Source organism: Anomaloglossus baeobatrachus, unplaced genomic scaffold (assembly GCF_048569485.1).
Source record: "Anomaloglossus baeobatrachus isolate aAnoBae1 unplaced genomic scaffold, aAnoBae1.hap1 Scaffold_81, whole genome shotgun sequence".
NCBI classification, from domain to species: Eukaryota; Metazoa; Chordata; class Amphibia; order Anura; family Aromobatidae; genus Anomaloglossus; species Anomaloglossus baeobatrachus.
Window position 1 is genome coordinate 689,005 of NW_027445195.1, and position 18,738 is coordinate 707,742.

The following is an 18,738-nucleotide window of genomic DNA, read 5'->3' on the forward strand; positions in this document are numbered from 1 at the left end:
GGGATATTACCGTCGCTTCATTAAGGGGTACACAAAGATGGCTGCCCCCATGCAAGACCTCCTCGTAGGACAGACCAAGGGTGGTAGATCCCTAGTAGCCCCATTGGTGTGGGAAGAAAAGCATGAGGAATCCTTCCGCCAGCTGAGAACAGCCCTGACCGGAGAGGAAACCCTAGCGTACCCTGACTACAGCCGCCCATTCATCCTCTACACCGACGCCAGCAATGTGGGCTTGGGGGCTGTTCTATCCCAGGTCCAAGACAGAAGGGAAAAGGTAATAGCTTATGCTAGCCGAAAACTCCGACCGACTGAGAGGAACCCTGAGAACTACATCTCCTTCAAGCTTGAGCTCTTGGCACTGGTGTGGGCTATCACCGAGCGGTTCCGCCATTACCTGGCAGCAGCCAAGTTCACCGCGTACACAGACAATAACCTGCTGACCCATCTAGATACGGCCAAGCTGGGCGCGTTGGAGCAGCGGTGGGTGACCAGGTTAGCCAACTACGATTTCACCATCAAGTACCGGGCCGGCCGTACCAACGTCAATGCCAATGCACTCTCCCGGATGCCCCACCTGTCGGAAGAGGGGCCAGAGGATGATGACCTCGAAGAGATCGAGTTGCCTGCATTTCACCGGCCATTCACTGAGAAGGTGCACGTCTACCAACAACGGGTGAACCTGGATCCGCTGCCCCGACAGGACTGGCAGGAAGCTCAGGACCAGGCACCTGCTGTCCGCCTGGTCAAGACTCTAGTGGAACAGGGTTCTGCTGGGATAGACCCTGCTGCCCCTGCCGAAGCCCAACGTCTGTGGCAAGAACGGACCCGGCTATACCTACACCAGGGGAAGTTGTATCGCGAGCTGATTAATCCAAAGACTCACGAGAAGATCCGCCAGCTGGTGATTCCCCAGGCTAACGTGCCCACCGTCCTGCAAGCATACCATGATGGTGCAGTGCACTTCGGGTGGAAGAAGCTAGAGATGTTGTTAAGAGAGCGGTTCTATTGGAGTGGAATGCGGGAATCTGTGGAGGCCTGGTGCCGAGAATGTGGCCCTTGCGCATTGAGAAGGAAGGACGAGGCCAGCCAGAAGGCACCCCTACACCCGATCATTACACACCAACCGCTGGAGCTGGTTGCCCTTGACCATGTAAAGCTCACCCCCAGCCGAAGTGGGTACACCTACGCTCTGACCATCGTAGACCACTACTCGAGGTTCCTGGTGGTTGTCCCAGTTAAGGACTTAACCGGCCGCACCGCTGCTAAGGCTTTCCAGGCTTATTTCTGTTGACCGCATTGGTACCCGGAGAGGGTGCTTACCGACCAGGGTCCGGCCTTTGAAGCAGAGGTATTCCAGGAATTCTGCCAGTTGTACGGCTGCAAGAAAATCCGGACCACGCCTTACCACGCCCAAACCAATGGCATTTGTGAAAAGATGAACCACTTGGTCCTGGGCCTCCTCAAGACGTTACCACTGGAAGAGCGGAACCTGTGGCTGGAGAAGCTACCTGACCTGGTCGATATGTACAACAACATCCCTTCCAGCTCTACGAAATGCACTCCAGCATACCTGATGAGAGCTCGTCCCGGCCGGCTACCAGTGGATCTGGAAATGGGCTTGGAAGCTTCAGAAGCACTCCTGTCGACAGCTGAATGGGACACTCGGCGGAGGACACAGTACCGACAGGTCCAGGAGTATGTTGAAAAGAACTTGTGCCGGAGTCGGGGACAACAGGAGCAGTGCTTCAACAAGAAGGCGCCTGCCGGTTCCTTCCAACCTGGGGATGTAGTGCTGAAGCGGAAAAGAAGGGCCCACAAGCTGGATGATCAATGGGAAAAAACCCCGTATGTAGTCCAGCCCACAGGATGGGAGAATGGGAAGGCCTACCAGATCAGCCGTGACCAGGGGGGGACTTTGGCCACGGTTTCCCGAGACCACCTGAAGAAGTGCCCACCAGCATTGAGAGTAGCGGATGAGGCTCCAGTTCCCAGTCCAGTGGAGAAGGAAAAAGAGGTAATCCACACCATGATGGGTGATTTTCCAGCAGACTGGCCTACACAGAACGGTGCGGTGATCCTTCCAGTGATACTGTTCCCACAACCCGTGGATGAAGAAATGATGGAAACGGTTAACCGCGAGCCAGTGCCCAGGGATGTACCTGTACCCAGCTCCCCTACGCCTCCGCCTGCCCCACATGATAGCAGGGAGGAGGAACTGACTGTTCCCTCTGCCCCACTGCCTGTCACCACTGACACCGGACCCCGAAGGTCCACTCGCCCCAACCTAGGTAGACCCCCACTTAGGTACAGGGAAACTACTCTTTAAAAGGGGGGGGCTTTATGTGTTGAGTGTACCAGTTTGAAAGTTTTAAATGATAAGTAAAGATGATCAACCAAAGAAGTTTACCTGATTGAACCGTGATTAAACCGGCCGTTGCCGGCAACTGTTGTCCCCGTAGGGACTGTGCAACCATTGCGTAAGGAACTGCTTACGGACAAGCCCGAGAACTTGCAGGGCAACCACAAACTTAGTGCAATGTAAATAAAAATGTTTGTTGGCTTGACACCGTTACCGCCTCCGGAGAGGCTGATTTGGGAGGATGGGCCTGGAGGAAAGGGATGGCCTAGGCCCGCCACTACCGTAACCGGTGGCGATCCTCCGGGGGTTCAGGGGTCCCCTTGGACGTGGGCCCCCTGAAAGAGACAGAACCCGCTCGGGCAACTTGGTGCTGGACTGGGGTCAAGGGGTGCTGCCCGCTTCTTAGGGGCAGCATCAGGGCCAGGTTGTTTGGGTGGGAGAAGAGCGGAAGCTGTACCGTTGTAAAATGTTTATGATGCTTTTACATGTTTTACCGTTTTATTCTTTTTCAGTTGTGAAAATAAAACCGGTGATGGACGGGCAGCCCGCGGACGGTCTGCATTTTACTATAGGGGAATGTGGCGCCCTGGACAAGCCAGGTCGTCACAGGTACTACACCAACACACTCTACACTCCGGCTAGGCACACCGAAGCTAAACACAAATCCTAGTTGCCTTCCTCCAGGGGCTGATGTCCACACCAGGGGGTGGGCCAGGCGGTTGATCCCACCCACCGAGGAGTTCACAGTCCTGGAGGCGGGAAAAGGAGTCAGATTAGAGATCAGTTTTGGAGTTAGAGAAGTGAAGAGGAGAGGAGACTGACCGTGTCCGGGTGTGTGGCCCGGGCACTCAGCAAGGTTGGCAGACGGTGGTGACCTTCTGCAGGAGAGGCTGATTGGAGTGAACCGTACGGACCGGGGATGGGCGGTGGCCCGCCGGTACCAGATCGGGGAGTGAAGAGAAGCCAGCACCATCCGGCAGGGCCTACGGACCCCGACCAGGCTAGGAGTCGCCGTAAAACCGGTCAAATCCGTTAGCGACAGGAACCTCCAGGGTTTCCCAGCAGTCAAGACCCGATTGAAGGCAACAGCTCACACCGTAGAGGGAAGCACAGTCACCGCCAAGGCTACAGTTCCCAGGGCCAGAGCCTGCGGGCAAAAGGGGCTCCCTCAGCATCCATCCAAGCTGGGGAGCGGGTTACCGGTGGGAAGCCCGCTAGATTTTGGGGGAATAAAAGGGGTCCAACACCACATCCCCACAGGTGCACACCCACCCATCAAAGAGAGCTATAAGCCAATACCACCTTCACATTGCCAGTGTACCAAGGACATGTTGAGCAACATGAAGGCGGCTGGGGTTATCCGTGACAGTTGTAGCCTTTGGGCAGCTCTGTTGATCCTGTTAAAAAAGAAGGACGGCACCACTCCCCGTATTGAGGAATCGCTAGCTGCATTGAGAACTGCAAATTATTTTTCTACCCTTGATCTCACTAGTCACTATTGGCAAGTGTCCGTTGCTGAGGCAGACCGGGAGAAGACCGCCTTCGCCACCCCTATGGGTCTCTGCGAGTTCAAAAGCATGCCCTTCGAGCTGTGCAATGCGCCAGGAACCTTCCAGAGGCTGATGGAATGCTGCTTGGGACAAGATTTTAGGGTGTATAAAAAGGGAGATTAGATCCCGTGATCCCAACGTATTGTTACACCTCTATAAATCACTTGTAAGGCTACATCTGGAATATGGGAACCAGTTTTGGGCTCCACATTTTAATAAGGACATTCAGAAGTTAGAGTCAGTTCAAAGGTGGGCAACTAGACTACTACAAGGAATGGAAGGCCTCCCATATGATGACAAGTTGAAAAAGTTATTAAGTGATTATTGGCTGCAATGGGGCTTTCTGGCTGGTGCCAGCCTCTCTTCTTAGCACACAGGAACCACAATCCCTACACCATGCTTCAATGGATTCTCTCATCCCAGCCCAGTAAAACTACATATTTTACACAGTCATAAGCAGCCAAAAGGGATCTATTCTATTCAATTGCAAATGATCTAGATAAGACTGAGAATAAGATACTGCACGGGACATAGCAGAGTTGGTCAAGTTGAGTGGAGATGAGTTTGCTATTTGGCACAGCTTTTTGCATCAATAAAGCAAGTAAAAGGTGTGAAAGATAAAAAAAAGGGTGAAAGTGTGAAAAGTGAATTGGCCAAATTGAGGTGCATATAAAGTTTTTGCTTTCTTTCAATTCACTAATGGGGCTCATTTGAATCAGGTGAATTGAGTTCTGCTTTTGGAAACTGGGTTAAGAAGGGGTGCACCGGTCCTGGAGGTACTGCAATACCAGGTCAATGCGTGCAGTGGACAGAGCAAGATTTTTTCCATCTCCTTGTTCTAAAAATCCATTTAATATATGGTCCCCAGAGAGGGGACGTATCAGATATTAAACTGATAAGAACAGATTTAATTTTTTTTTTTTTCTGTTTATCAGTAGGACTTCAAAATAACAAAGGTGATCGCCTCCCGTTGCCTGGGAACCGTCCAGGCACAAGAGGGCTATGTGTCACCAGAAGGCGCACACACTTCCTCAAGGCCGGCAGACGTGCAATCCCAGGCACCTTCCAGTACCGACCAAGGTAGCGTCCTCCGAAACTACACTTGATCTTAGCCAAAAGGCCGAGAAGCTATAACCCGAATTGGTTACGGCCTTGAGTGGCACCCTGGCCTATACCGGACACATCTTAGGGAGAGGGAGACAAACCCACGCCTACAGAAGACATTTTGTCACCCAAGCCAACCCTTGAAAAGGCTGTTTTGCAGAGCAAAAACAAGAAGAATGGTGCTTTTTGCACCCACTGCAATGAATCTGAATAACTCCTCCTTTTGGACACAAGCACCTCCCCTCCCCCTTGCAGTCTTTCCAATTCATGATACAAAAAGACGGACGGACAGGACAGGACAGGACAGGCTGCCTGACTTTCCGTCACTGCCACCCTTTGCCATCCTTGCCCGTAGAAAGCCCTTTCATCATCCCCAAACCCTAATCTTTTCCCTTCCCTTCCCAGATGCGTCTCACTCCCTTTCATTAGGAAGTGAGCGCAGCCTTTTCTCCGTTCTGCACATGCGCGACGTTAAACACAAATGCGCAGGCGTGCGTTCCATTACCCTCACTGCATTCCACTCCCATACAGGAAGTGGGCGCAGCTATTACTACGGTCGCACATAAAAGAACCCACGGCCACCACTGCACATAGCTGACTCCACCACAGGACACCCACTTCTACACCAACGCAGGTAAGACAGGATCGGCACCTCTATGCTCCCGTTACAATCAGGCTCAGTCACCATGTGATAACGCTCTCAACTCTTTAGTTGCAGGCTCCCCTTGCTTCACCTCCACTGGCTGTGCTGCCATTTCCTCTCCCACCTGGAAGGTATACTTTATTCCACTATTTTCCTGTTTCTCTCTTCCCCCGTTTCCCATAACCTACTTTTATCTGCATTTGTGGGGTATCTATATGCTATTTACATCATAGTTTTATTCATTAATATGGAAGGGAAGAGTGCCCATGAGAGTGTTGAACTGCGGAGAGCAAGAGATTAAGCTGCTCCGATTTGCCACCATTGATAAGCTGTTCTCAGTAGATACACATGCTATCCAAACAGCAGCATCCACCATTGCTTCAGCCCACTCATTCAGTGACAGCTCACCAAGTCAGCCAGAGGAGTGGTGTAAGGAATTACATGTAGGCACTGACTCCACACCTTCACATCACAAGAAGGGGGTCTACAGGCTAGTGCAAGAATACGAGCAAGTCTTCAGCAAGCATCCGCTAGACTTTTGAAGAATAAAAGGGGTCAAACACTACATCCCCACAAGTGCACACCCACCCATCTAAGAGAGATATAAGCCAAAACTACCTGCACATTACCAGTGTACCAAGGACATGTTGAGCAACATGAAGGAGGCTGGGGTTATCCGTGACAGTTGTAGCCTCTGGGCAGCTCCGTTGGTCCTGTTAAAGAAGAAGGACAGCACCACTCCCCTGTATTGAGGAATAGCTAGCTGCATTGAGAACTGCAAATTATTTTTCTACCCTTGATCTCACTAGTCGCTATTGGCAAGTGTCCGTTGCTGAGGCAGACCGGGAGAAGACCGCCTTTGCCACCCCGATGGGTCTCTGCGAGTTCAAAAGCATGCCCTTCGAGCTGTGCAATTTGCCAGGAACCTTCCAGAGGCTGATGGAATGCTGCTTGGGACACCGAAACTTTGAAACGGTACTGCTATACCTTTATGATGTTATTGTTTATTCTAAAGCAAACAAGATTTTAGGGTGTATAAAAAGGGAGATTAGATCCGGTGATCCCAACGTATTGTTACCCCTCTATAAATCACTTGTAAGGCCACATCTGGAATATGGGGTAAAGTCCTGAGCAGGTTGATAACCATTGGTTTGAGCATGGTAGGGTGTAGTGCGCATCTTCCTGCATCGGTAAAAGCTGCAGAAGTCCTTGAAGATTTCCGCTTCAAAGGCTGTGCCTTGATCTGTGAGGACTCTCTCTGAGTAGCCATGAGGTCTGCATAAGTGTGCTTGGAAGACCTTCGCTGCAGTATGGGCCATTAGATCTTTGACTTGTACCACAACCATAAATCTCGAGTAGTTGTCTACCATCGTAAGTGCATACGTGAGCTCGCCTCGATATTCTGCAACAAAACTCCCTTTTTCGATTTCAGTTTCAGCAAACACTCCTCTTCCTGTAGAAAATATTTATCATTACCTAAGACAGTCATTCTAATGCATGACAATATTAAGGCAATTTAGTTAAAACTTGTTTTAACTCACCTTTAAGGGGATTGATGTATTTCATGGTCAATCCAGGTTTGTCAGTGATGGCACTGACATAATGTATGGCGTCTTTTTCGGGCGTTATCCTTTGCCTTTTCATTGTGAAAATCCAGTTGCCTATATCAAAGCAAATTCTACTACTTGTAAAGTATGCAGAAAATGAAATGTAGAACATATAACATCAACTGCTTAGGAACACATCATAGGTTAGTACTTAAAAGGATATTGTCATGTTCTAGTCATAATGCAAGCTGGACATTTTTCATGTTACCCTGTAATCGCCGGCCTGTTCTAATGCTCACAAGCCAAGATATAGGCTCAGCTGCTAAGGCTTCCCTCTGCCTTCTGAATGAAACTTGAATATGTCTGGGTCACTGTGTAGGTGGAATCTAAATGAAAAGATGGTACAAGTGTTATCATGACACGTGGGCTATAACACAATGGACCGTGTGACAAAGAAGAAAGGAGAGAAAGAAGAGGAAGAAAATGCAACTACCTGTAACATTACGTGATAGTCACTGGTAAGTATCACTTGACAATTCAAGTGAAAAAGGATTCCTTTATTAAAGGGTTCTCAGTCGCCTCAGGATCATGAAATACTAGGGTAAATGATATGAGAATGGGTAAGAAGCACCACTAAAGGAAATATGAGATGCAGGACATATATCTATAAACCCCTGAACTACATGATAGAAATAAAAAGAAGAAAAAAGAAAAAAAAGAAGAAAGAAGAAGAACACATAGAATGCGGAAAGAGAATGGGTACAACTACCTGAGTTACTGCAGGGAGGCCCCTGGTTGGTATTGTGAGGGTTAGTGGAATTCCTTCACTGAAGGGTTCTCAGTTGCCTCAGGTTCGTGAAAAATGCTATAGACAAATAATGCCCGGAGAAAAGGGGTTCATATACAGCGAATAATGGTAATACAAGGTACATGTGTCACATGTAATAGTATATATATATATATTGTACTAAGCTCTACACCAGAAATAGAAAGTAGTCCCTCTGCCTTCTGTCTAGGTGCCCTGAGTTATGTCCTGTAAACTGTCACAGGGACCCAGACACACATGTGTAGTAGGGGAATATCCCTGCTGAGATGCCAGTGCTAGAGCACTCGTTTGCTGTGGAGTTGAACGCTATGTGAGCAGTTCTTACCTTCAATGAGCAGAAGTCTCTTTTTTCAGATTTCAATATCTCTGTGGGTATCTGGCAGAAATATGGAATACTCTTTACTGCTAAGACCCTGTACACCACTCCCACTAAAGGGGGCTTTACACGCTGCGACATCGCTAATGCGGAGTCGTTGGGGTCACGGAATTTGTGACGCACATCCGGCCGCATTAGCGATGTTGCTGCGTGTGACACCGATGAGCGATTTTGCATCGCTGCAAAAACGTGCAAAATCGCTCATCGGTGACATGGGTCTCCATTCTCGATTATCGTTACTGCAGCAGTAACGATGTAGTTCGTCGCTCCTGCGGCAGCACACATCGCTCCGTGTGACACCGCAGAAACGAGGAACCTCTCCTTACCTGCCTCCCAGCCGCTATGAGGAAGGAAGGAGGTGGGCGGGATGTTCCGGCCACTCATCTCCGCCCCTCCGCTGCTATTGGGCGGTCGCTCAGTGACGTCGCTGTGACGCCGCACGGACCGCCCCCTTAGAAAGGAGGCGGTTCGCCGGTCACAGCGACGTCGCCGGGCAGGTAAGTATGTGTGACGGGTCTGGTCGGTGTTGTGCAGCATGGGCAGCGATTTGCCCGTGTCGCGCAACAGATGGGGGCGGGTATCCACACTAGCGATATCGGGACCGATATCGCAGTGTGTAAAGTAGCCTTTAATAAACTGTGTAAAGGATTTTAAGTAAAAATCCACAATAAACCAGCGCTAGATGGGTTTTTATAATTTTATTAATAGACCACAAATAAAAATTTTTTTGCTATCCTTGTTTCAAGACAGAGTATTTGATAATATACAATACACTGATTATTACTAAAACCAAGGACCACATAAAACAAGGACCACATAAAATAAAAAATGAAAGTAATGAGAATAAAATTCTTTTGTATAACCAATTAACTTCGAGGTGATACAATATTCACATTGATTTAGTTTTACCAGTCTAATGTAATGCCCCGGCCGGTGGCATATATTTTGTTTGGTTAATAATTTAGACTTATACAATGAAAGATGTACTATACCACCCCTGGCTAACTTACAAGTTTTAAGTTGTACAATATAAGTTTGCGACGTTATATTCGCCCCCAGGGCCTGGGGGAATAAACCTCACAACAACTTGACCGCAAAAAACACCCCGGATTTCTCCGTTGATTAGGCTGGAACCGCTATGTACAGGATTGACCTGTTAGACTTCCAGAGCGGACGTTTTGAGGCCAGTGGCCGCGACTAGTGCTGGCTCTGGGGGAGATGTATGGTTACCGACATCCCTCTTTACAGAGCCTACACTTCACAAGGCCACAAACCAGCCGGTCCCGTATTCTCCCAAATGTACTTTCGAAATCAAGCAGTACGAAGCCACTGAAAGCACCAAGATGTTGGCTGCGGACAACAATAAGATCAGCGGTAACTACTCAGCCTCTCCAGCGGGCAGTCCAGACCGTATCCAGTGTCAGCTGACTGATTCCACACAGGAGGAAGTTGCTTGGCAGGTTAGCACCACACAAGGCTCCGATCCGCTTCCAAACGAGCAATGCAGAACCGCTGGAGGTACCAATGTATCCTGGTTGCAGACAAAGGAAATGTCAGCGGTAACCTCTCAACCTCTCCAGCAGGCAATCCGTACCGTGTCCAGTGGAAGCCGGTTGATTCCACACGAGGGAGAGATTACTTGGCAGGTTATCACCGCACAGGTGAGGTAGGCAAAAACAGAGTCCTGATCCGACGCGCGTTTCGGGGGCGTGTAACGGCCCCCTTCCTCAAGGATAACTCAGCTGTTGCCTAGAGCACTATTTATGCATATATTTAATTGGTTATAATTTGCATAAAATTAAACAATGTTTAAATTCAACCAACATTCAATGACCACTACATATATCAATTTGTGAAAGACCGTTCATAATAGCCATATAATATAATTATGTGCAAAGGTTTTTCTAAAGGTTTTTCTAAAAAGACCTATATATAGCCTTGCTTGTATCATCATATACTGGGAAGACAATGTGTATATATGCATATGCTTTTTTTCAACAATAAATTTAACAAAAGGACATCATAAAGGTGTAATATAAATTTGCTATAATATGAAAAGCCCCTTATATCTACATCAACCTTGGGCAAGTGAAGCACCAATTTTAATATATATTATGCATATATACACATATATCTCCATGACAATCGCTTTTTTTTTTTTTTTTTCCTTCTCTCCGTATTATTATCAGTACCTATTACTCCTCTACCTATAAAAATATAAATTAATTAAAAGCAAACAGTTCTATATCATTATTGAGTCCATATGGTTTCAAGGTGTTCAATTCAAAAATCCATTGGCTTTCTGCTCGTGACATTTTTTTAATGAAATCGCCACCTCTCCAATCCTTAGTTATTTTTTGTACGCCCCATACTTGGGATCCTTTAAAGGACCCTCCATGTTTTAACACATAATGTCTGGATAGGGGGTGCTTAGTACATTTATTTTTAACACTTCTAATGTGCTCACCCACCCTTTTCCATAGGGGTCTAATAGTTCTCCCAATGTATTTTTTCTGACAGGGACATTGAATGCAATATACTACTCCCTTTGATTGACATGTAATAAATTCTCTAATCATGACTTCTGACTGCCCCTGTAAGAAGGATTTCCGTGAAATATTTTTTGTATTCTTACATACTATACAGCTTTTGCATGGAAAAAAACCTTTCAGGCCAAATAATCCTCCCTTATTAGGTGCTGTAAGATTACGTATGGTGGGTGCCACTAAATTGCCAATATTGTTTGCCTTCCTATATATGAATATAACGTCGCAAACTTATATTGTACAACTTAAAACTTGTAAGTTAGCCAGGGGTGGTATAGTACATCTTTCATTGTATAAGTCTAAATTATTAACCAAACAAAATATATGCCACCGGCTGGGGCATTACATTAGACTGGTAAAACTAAATCAATGTGAATATTGTATCACCTCGAAGTTAATTGGTTATACAAAAGAATTTTATTCTCATTACTTTCATTTTTTATTTTATGTGGTCCTTGTTTTATGTGGTCCTTGGTTTTAGTAATAATCAGTGTATTGTATATTATCAAATACTCTGTCTTGAAACAAGGATAGCAAAAAATTTTTTATTTGTGGTCTATTAATAAAATTATAAAAACCCATCTAGCGCTGGTTTATTGTGGATTTTTACTTAAAATCCTTTACACAGTTTATTAAAGGCTACTTTACACACTGCGATATCGGTCCCGATATCGCTAGTGTGGATACCCGCCCCCATCTGTTGCGCGACACGGGCAAATCGCTGCCCATGCTGCCCAACACCGACCAGACCCGTCACACATACTTACCTGCCCGGCGACGTCGCTGTGACCGGCGAACCGCCTCCTTTCTAAGGGGGCGGTCCGTGCGGCGTCACAGCGACGTCACTGAGCGACCGCCCAATAGCAGCGGAGGGGCGGAGATGAGTGGCCGGAACATCCCGCCCACCTCCTTCCTTCCTCATAGCGGCTGGGAGGCAGGTAAGGAGAGGTTCCTCGTTTCTGCGGTGTCACACGGAGCGATGTGTGCTGCCGCAGGAGCGACGAACTACATCGTTACTGCTGCAGTAACGATAATCGAGAATGGAGACCCATGTCACCGATGAGCGATTTTGCACGTTTTTGCAGCGATGCAAAATCGCTCATCGGTGTCACACGCAGCAACATCGCTAATGCGGCCGGATGTGCGTCACAAATTCCGTGACCCCAACGACTCCGCATTAGCGATGTCGCAGCGTGTAAAGCCCCCTTTAGTGGGAGTGGTGTACAGGGTCTTAGCAGTAAAGAGTATTCCATATTTCTGCCAGATACCCACAGAGATATTGAAATCTGAAAAAAGAGACTTCTGCTCATTGAAGGTAAGAACTGCTCACATAGCGTTCAACTCCACAGCAAACGAGTGCTCTAGCACTGGCATCTCAGCAGGGATATTCCCCTACTACACATGTGTGTCTGGGTCCCTGTGACAGTTTACAGGACATAACTCAGGGCACCTAGACAGAAGGCAGAGGGACTACTTTCTATTTCTGGTGTAGAGCTTAGTACAATATATATATATATACTATTACATGTGACACATGTACCTTGTATTACCATTATTCGCTGTATATGAACCCCTTTTCTCCGGGCATTATTTGTCTATAGCATTTTTCACGAACCTGAGGCAACTGAGAACCCTTCAGTGAAGGAATTCCACTAACCCTCACAATACCAACCAGGGGCCTCCCTGCAGTAACTCAGGTAGTTGTACCCATTCTCTTTCCGCATTCTATGTGTTCTTCTTCTTTCTTCTTTTTTTTTCTTTTTTCTTCTTTTTATTTCTATCATGTAGTTCAGGGGTTTATAGATATATGTCCTGCATCTCATATTTCCTTTAGTGGTGCTTCTTACCCATTCTCATATCATTTACCCTAGTATTTCATGATCCTGAGGCGACTGAGAACCCTTTAATAAAGGAATCCTTTTTCACTTGAATTGTCAAGTGATACTTACCAGTGACTATCACGTAATGTTACAGGTAGTTGCATTTTCTTCCTCTTCTTTCTCTCCTTTCTTCTTTGTCACACGGTCCATTGTGTTATAGCCCACGTGTCATGATAACACTTGTACCATCTTTTCATTTAGATTCCACCTACAATTATTTACCGATTCCAGTTCTGAAATAGGCTTTCATGATCTACTCACTAGAATTCTCAAGTGCATAAGGTACTGAGACATATACATGTTCACACCATTATAAAGAACAAAGTATAAACATTGAGGTTTTTCTCACACCCATGTTCCTGTGTTCTTTGATATGATATGTGTTCATTTCCTTCACTATATAGGATTGCAAGTTTTCCATTTGTACCTTAATGGCAATGACGTTATACAATTGAACACATATCATCCTGTTATCCATATAGGTGTGTATTTACCTGCTTGACTATTTTTGGTTGTTTGATCCAGAATGTTTCTCCAGATAGGTCATGTGGAAATTTTCTTTCCTCAGTACAAATGTTTTCACTATGGCTTTGGAAAAATTTTTTGTATGTGCATCATGGTCATTTGACCCATTGTACTCTCAAGTAGCAATATATTGTACTGTTATGTTGTACTATGTACTAATTACGTGTTTATATGGTTTTGTAACCCTTTATGATCTTAGATAACAGATAACTTTATCCTTGATAAAGACCTAAAAACAAGGTCGAAACGTTGGATGAATTATCCTTTTGCACAAATAAAGAATTTTCAGCATTCCAAGAGTTCTTTTCTTACGTTATTGATCACTATAGTATGCCAGAGCTATTTCTATTGAATTGACTCTTATTTTTTCTGAGCACCTGCTATATACACAGTGACCCAGACATATTCAAGTTTCATTCAGAAGGCAGAGGGAAGCCTTAGCAGCTGAGCCTATATCTTGGCTTGTGAGCATTAGAACAGGCCGGCGATTACAGGGTAACATGAAAAATGTCCAGCTTGCATTATGACTAGAACATGACAATATCCTTTTAAGTACTAACCTATGATGCGTTCCTAAGCAGTTGATGTTATATGTTCTACATTTCATTTTCTGCATACTTTACAAGTAGTAGAATTTGCTTTGATATAGGCAACTGGATTTTCACAATGAAAAGGCAAAGGATAACGCCCGAAAAAGACGCCATACATTATGTCAGTGCCATCACTGACAAACCTGGATTGACCATGAAATACATCAATCCTCTTAAAGGTGAGTTAAAACAAGTTTTAACTAAATTGCCTTAATATTGTCATGCATTAGAATGACTGTCTTAGGTAATGATAAATATTTTCTACAGGAAGAGGAGTGTTTGCTGAAACTGAAATCGAAAAAGGGAGTTTTGTTGCAGAATATCGAGGCGAGCTCACGTATGCACTTACGATGGTAGACAACTACTCGAGATTTATGGTTGTGGTACAAGTCAAAGATCTAATGGCCCATACTGCAGCGAAGGTCTTCCAAGCACACTTATGCAGACCTCATGGCTACTCAGAGAGAGTCCTCACAGATCAAGGCACAGCCTTTGAAGCGGAAATCTTCAAGGACTTCTGCAGCTTTTACCGATGCAGGAAGATGCGCACTACACCCTACCATGCTCAAACCAATGGTTATCAACCTGCTCAGGACTTTACCCCATATTCCAGATGTGGCCTTACAAGTGATTTATAGAGGGGTAACAATACGTTGGGATCACCGGATCTAATCTCCCTTTTTATACACCCTAAAATCTTGTTTGCTTTAGAATAAACAATAACATCATAAAGGTATAGCAGTACCGTTTCAAAGTTTCGGTGTCCCAAGCAGCATTCCATCAGCCTCTGGAAGGTTCCTGGCAAATTGCACAGCTCGAAGGGCATGCTTTTGAACTCGCAGAGACCCATCGGGGTGGCAAAGGCGGTCTTCTCCCGGTCTGCCTCAGCAACGGACACTTGCCAATAGCGACTAGTGAGATCAAGGGTAGAAAAATAATTTGCAGTTCTCAATGCAGCTAGCTATTCCTCAATACAGGGGAGTGGTGCTGTCCTTCTTCTTTAACAGGACCAACGGAGCTGCCCAGAGGCTACAACTGTCACGGATAACCCCAGCCTCCTTCATGTTGCTCAACATGTCCTTGGTACACTGGTAATGTGCAGGTAGTTTTGGCTTATATCTCTCTTTGATGGGTGGGTGTGCACTTGTGGGGATGTAGTGTTTGACCCCTTTTATTCTTCAAAAGTCTAGCGGATGTTTGCTGAAGACTTGCTCGTATTCTTGCACTAGCCTGTAGACCCCCTTCTTGTGATGTGAAGGTGTGGAGTCAGTGCCTACGTGTAATTCCTTACACCACTCCTCTGGCTGACTTGGTGAGCTGTCACTGAATGGGTGGGCTGAAGCAATGGTGGATGCTGCTGTTTGGATAGCATGTGTATCTACTGAGAACAGCTTATCAATGGTGGCAAATCGGAGCAGCTTAATCTCTTGCTCTCCGCAGTTCAACACTCTCATGGGCACTCTTCCCTTCCATATTAATGAATAAAACTATGATGTAAATAGCATATAGATACGCCACAAATGCAGATAAAAGTAGGTTATGGGAAAAGGGGGAATAGAGAAACAGGAAAATAGTGGAATAAAGTATACCTTCCAGGTGGGAGAGGAAATGGCAGCACAGCCAGTGGAGGTGAAGCAAGGGGAGCCTGCAACTAAAGAGTTGAGAGCGTTATCACATGGTGACTGAGCCTGATTGTAACGGGAGCATAGAGGTGCCGATCCTGTCTTACCTGCGTTGGTGTAGAAGTGGGTGTCCTGTGGTGGAGTCAGCTATGTGCAGTGGTGGCCGTGGGTTCTTTTATGTGCGACCGTAGTAATAGCTGCGCCCACTTCCTGTATGGGAGTGGAATGCAGTGAGGGTAATGGAACGCACGCCTGCGCATTTGTGTTTAACGTCGCGCATGTGCAGAACGGAGAAAAGGCTGCGCTCACTTCCTAATAAAAGGGAGTGAGACGCATCTGGGAAGGGAAGGGAAAAGATTAGGGTTTGGGGATGATGAAAGGGCTTTCTACGGGCAAGGATGGCAAAGGGTGGCAGTGACGGAAAGTCAGGCAGCCTGTCCTGTCCTGTCCTGTCCGTCCGTCTTTTTGTATCATGAATTGGAAAGACTGCAAGGGGGAGGGGAGGTGCTTGTGTCCAAAAGGAGGAGTTATTCAGATTCATTGCAGTGGGCGGCGGCTGCAAAAAGCACCATTCTTCTTGTTTTTGCTCTGCAAAACAGCCTTTTCAAGGGTTGGCTTGGGTGACAAAATGTCTTCTGTAGGCGTGGGTTTGTCTCCCTCTCCCTAAGATGTGTCCGGTATAGGCCAGGGTGCCACTCAAGGCCGTAACCAATTCGGGTTATAGCTTCTCGGCCTTTTGGCTAAGATCAAGTGTAGTTTCGGAGGACGCTACCTTGGTCGGTACTGGAAGGTGCCTGGGATTGCACGTCTGCCGGCCTTGAGGAAGTGTGTGCGCCTTCTGGTGACACATAGCCCTCTCGTGCCTGGACGGTTCCCAGGCAACGGGAGGCGATCACCTTTGTTATTTTGAAGTCCTACTGATAAACAGAAAAAAAAAAAAATTAAATCTGTTCTTATCAGTTTAATATCTGATACGTCCCCTCTCTGGGGACCATATATTAAATGGATTTTTAGAACAAGGAGATGGAAAAAATCTTGCTCTGTCCACTCCACGCATTGACCTGGTATTGCAGTACCTCCAGGACCGGTGCACCCCTTCTTAACCCAGTTTCCAAAAGCAGAGCTCAATTCACCTGATTCAAATGAGCCCCATTAGTGAATTGAAAGAAAGCAAAAACTTTATATGCACCTCAATTTGGCCAATTCACTTTTCACACTTTCACCCTTTTTTTATCTTTCACACCTTTTACTTGCTTTATTGATGCAAAAAGCTGTGCCAAATAGCAAACTCATCTCCACTCAACTTGACCAACTCTGCTATGTCCCGTGCAGTATCTTATTCTCAGTCTTATCTAGATCATTTGCAATTGAATAGAATAGATCCCTTTTGGCTGCTTATGACTGTGTAAAATATGTAGTTTTACTGGGCTGGGATGAGAGAATCCATTGAAGCATGGTGTAGGGATTGTGGTTCCTGTGTGCTAAGAAGAGAGGCTGGCACCAGCCAGAAAGCCCCATTGCAGCCAATAATCACTTAATAACTTTTTCAACTTGTCATCATATGGGAGGCCTTCCATTCCTTGTAGTAGTCTAGTTGCCCACCTTTGAACTGACTCTAACTTCTGAATGTCCTTTTTAAAATGTGGAGCCCAAAACTGGTTCCCATATTCCAGATGTAGCCTTACAAGTGATTTATAGAGGTGTAACAATACGTTGGGATCACGGGATCTAATCTCCCTTTTTATACACCCTAAAATCTTGTCCCAAGCAGCATTCCATCAGCCTCTGGAAGGTTCCTGGCGCATTGCACAGCTCGAAGGGCATGCTTTTGAACTCGCAGAGACCCATAGGGGTGGCGAAGGCGGTCTTCTCCCGGTCTGCCTCAGCAACGGACACTTGCCAATAGTGACTAGTGAGATCAAGGGTAGAAAAATAATTTGCAGTTCTCAATGCAGCTAGCGATTCCTCAATACGGGGAGTGGTGCCGTCCTTCTTTTTTAATAGGATCAACAGAGCTGCCCAAAGGCTACAACTGTCACGGATAACCCCAGCCGCCTTCATGTTGCTCAACATGTCCTTGGTACACTGGCAATGTGAAGGTGGTATTGGCTTATAGCTCTCTTTGATGGGTGGGTGTGCACCTGTGGGGATGTGGTGTTGGACCCCTTTTATTCCCCCAAAATCTAGCGGGCTTCCCACCGGTAACCCGCTCCCCAGCTTGGATGGATTCTGAGGGAGCCCCTTTTGCCCGCAGGCTCTGGCCCTGGGAACTGTAGCCTTGGCGGTGACTGTGCTTCCCTCTACGGTGTGAGCTGTTGCCTTCAATCGGGTCTTGACTGCTGGGAAACCCTGGAGGTTCCTGTCGCTAACGGATTTGACCGGTTTTACGGCGACTCCTAGCCTGGTCGGGGTCCGTAGGCCCTGCCGGATGGTGCTGGCTTCTCTTCACTCCCCGATCTGGTACCGGCGGGCCACCGCCCATCCCCGGTCCGTACGGTTCACTCCAATCAGCCTCTCCTGCAGAAGGTCACCACCGTCTGCCAACCTTGCTGAGTGCCCGGGCCACACACCCGGACACGGTCAGTCTCCTCTCCTCTTCACTTCTCTAACTCCAAAACTGATCTCTAATCTGACTCCTTTTCCCGCCTCCAGGACTGTGAACTCCTCGGTGGGTGGGATCAACCGCCTGGCCCACCCCCTGGTGTGGACATCAGCCCCTGGAGGAAGGCAACTAGGATTTGTGTTTACCTTCGGTGTGCCTAGCCGGAGTGTAGAGTGTGTTGGTGTAGTACCTATGACGACCTGGCTTGTCCAGGGCGCCACATTCCCCTATAGTAAAATGCAGACCGTCCGCGGGCTGCCCGTCCATCACCGGTTTTATTTTCACAACTGAAAAAGAATAAAACGGTAAAACATGTAAAAGCATCATAAACATTTTACAACGGTACAGCTTCCGCTCTTCTCCCACCCAAACAGCCTTTATGTACGTCTCTTCTCAGGGACATCGGAGTGCCACACAATGTTTTACGTAAAATCTTTCATGTATTGATCTCAAAAAGTAACATACATTAGCTCTATCTCACTATTGGGTATGTGCCCTTAACATTTCCGCTATGAAAAATCATTTTGGTGTCATTTTGGAAGGTTTTCTGGTGAGTCCGTAAAAATGG

General features: G+C 46.7%; 2 pseudogenes; one reads left to right on the forward strand and one right to left on the reverse strand.

Annotated features, from left to right (window-relative positions):
* Nucleotides 1–4,663: 4,663 nt before the first annotated feature.
* LOC142288274 (U2 spliceosomal RNA) lies at nt 4,664–4,870 on the reverse strand (annotated as a pseudogene).
* An 11,589-nt stretch (nt 4,871–16,459) lies between these two features.
* LOC142288266 (U2 spliceosomal RNA) lies at nt 16,460–16,666 on the forward strand (annotated as a pseudogene).
* Nucleotides 16,667–18,738: the final 2,072 nt, after the last annotated feature.